At 55.0% G+C, this 2,500-nt stretch overlaps 1 non-coding gene across 1 annotated transcript in view; it reads right to left on the bottom strand.

Moving 5' to 3' along the window:
• LOC125798922 (18S ribosomal RNA) overlaps positions 1–1,149 on the bottom strand; it is a 1,864-nt gene extending 715 nt beyond the window's left edge. The window contains exon 1 of the ribosomal RNA XR_007437708.1: positions 1–1,149. This exon is cut by the window's left edge and continues 715 nt beyond it. This is a non-coding gene — a ribosomal RNA (18S ribosomal RNA).
• Positions 1,150–2,500: the final 1,351 nt, after the last annotated feature.

The following is a 2,500-nucleotide window of genomic DNA, read 5'->3' on the forward strand; positions in this document are numbered from 1 at the left end:
CTCTGGTTTCCCCGCACGCTGCCCGGCGGGTCATGGGAATAACGCCGCCGGATCGCGGGTCGGCATAGTTTACGGTCGGAACTACGACGGTATCTGATCGTCTTCGAACCTCCGACTTTCGTTCTTGATTAATGAAAACATTCTTGGCAAATGCTTTCGCTTTCGTCCGTCTTGCGCCGGTCCAAGAATTTCACCTCTAGCGGCGCAATACGAATGCCCCCGGCCGTCCCTCTTAATCATGGCCCTGGTTCAGGAAACCCACAAAATAGAACCGGAGTCCTATTCCATTATTCCTAGCTCAGGCATTCAGGCGAGTTTGGTGCCCGCTTTGAACACTCTGATTTTTTCAAAGTAAACGCTCCGGACCCCTGAGGACCGGACACCCAACCAAGGGCATCCGGGGGGCGCCGGGAGGCAGGGTCTGGGACAGGCGGTAGCTCGCCTCGCGGCGGACCGCCAGCCCACTCCCGAAGTCCAACTACGAGCTTTTTAACTGCAGCAAATTTAATATACGCTATTGGAGCTGGAATTACCGCGGCTGCTGGCACCAGACTTGCCCTCCAATGGGTCCTCACCCATGTGTTTAGGATACGTTCATTCCGATTACAGGGCCTCGAAAGAGACCTGCATCGTTATTTTTCGTCACTACCTCACCGTGTCGGTAATGGGTAATTTGCGCGCCTGCTGCCTTCCTTGGATGTGGTAGCCATTTCTCAGGCTCCCTCTCCGGAATCGAACCCTGATTCCCCGTTACCCGTGGTCACCATGGTAGCCCCCTATGCTACCATCGACAGCTGATAGGGCAGACATTCGAATGAGACGTCGCCGCCGCGGTGGGCGCGCGATCGACCCGAGGTTATCTAGAGTCACCAAAGGGCCGGGGGAAACCCTCGCGGGTCCCCCCGGGTGGGTTTTGGGTCTGATAAATGCACGCATCCCGGCCCCCCCGAGAGAGGACCGGTCAGCGCTCGTTTGCATGTATTAGCTCTGGAATTACCACAGTTATCCGAGTAACGTGTGGAGCGATCAAAGGAACCATAACTGATTTAATGAGCCATTCGCAGTTTCACTGTACCTTCCGTGTGCACTTAGACCTGCATGGCTTAATCTTTGAGACAAGCATATGTTACTGGCAGGATCAACCAGGTTGCTGCGAGTGGTTTTTGTCACAGAAAAAACCATTGGTTCTTAGAGGGGAGAGGGATCGGCCCCGTACCGTCCGAAGGACCCCCCGGGGAGGGGGGGACGGGCGGAGAGGCTCGTCCGAGCTCACCCCTCATTGCTCCCAGTGGAAATTAGTGTGGCAACTCCGCTGCGCGAGTTCCCGCTTGCTTCGGGGATAACAAGGAAACGCTCGTTCCGAAACCGGGGGTCCGGAGCTTTTTGAAGCCGGGTGCTGGAGCTCGGTTGGACGCGAGGACCACCGAGGCATCCGAGTCCGACGGCTCCGGGCCGACCGGTTATCGTGTAGGGCAGATTGAGATATAGACGGGCCGTCTACGACTCCCTCGGATAGGTTCGGAAAGGTCCTCCCCCTGACGGAGGACCCCCCTGGAGGCTAACCCGCTGGGTCGGGTAGGAACGCACCGCGCACAGTGGCCACGGAGGGCCGCGCGGTTGCCTACCCAGGCGGGCTCGGTAGTCCATTCGATCGGGTCAAAATAATGAAAGAGATACCCCCCCTGGAACCGTCTCTGGAAGTTTGGTTTTTCCTCCGTACCGCCTGGGGGGCGGGGGGCGGGACGGAGGCCGACCTGCGGAGCTTCTTGGTCGGGTAGGATCGGGTCCGTGTTATAGTGTCCAAAAATCCACTTTGGAACCATTATTGGGGCTTTATTTAAGCTCTGCCATGCTTAGAAATGAATGGAGAATCATCTCCAGTGCTTGGACCCCTAGTCATTGCCACTCTCCTCAACAGTCCGACGGCACCCCTTTGAAAAACCCCCCGACGAAAAATCCTCCAGAGCGCGGGCGAACTCGCTCCGAGGCCGACCGGAGTGCACCTTCGTCGGGCAAGGGAGTCGGGCGAAGGGGGTCAGAAATCCTGGAGCTCGCCACCCTCACTAGTTTTTGGCGTGAAATGGTAGACCAAAAGTGGGGACTTAGAAAAATTTCGCACTTTTTCGACCTACCACTGGTAGACCGAGTGGGACTTAGTCATTTTTTCAGCTTTTTCGGGCCTACCACTGGTAGACCAAGTTGGACTTAGTCATTTTTTCAACTTTTCGAGCCTACCACTGGTAGACCAAGTTGGACTTAGTCATTTTTTCGACTTTTCGAGCCTACCACTGGTAGACCAAGTTGGACTTAGTCATTTTTTCGACTTTTCAGAGCTACCACTGGTAGACCAAATGGGACTTAGTCATTTTTTCAACTTTTCGAGCCTACCACTGGTAGACCAAGTTGGACTTAGTCATTTTTTCAACTTTTCGAGCCTACCACTGGTAGACCAAGTTGGACTTAGTCATTTTTTCGACTTTTCGAGCCTACCACTGGTAGA

The sequence above is a fragment of the Astyanax mexicanus genome, unplaced genomic scaffold, assembly GCF_023375975.1.
Source record: "Astyanax mexicanus isolate ESR-SI-001 unplaced genomic scaffold, AstMex3_surface scaffold_94, whole genome shotgun sequence".
NCBI classification, from domain to species: domain Eukaryota; kingdom Metazoa; phylum Chordata; class Actinopteri; order Characiformes; family Acestrorhamphidae; genus Astyanax; species Astyanax mexicanus.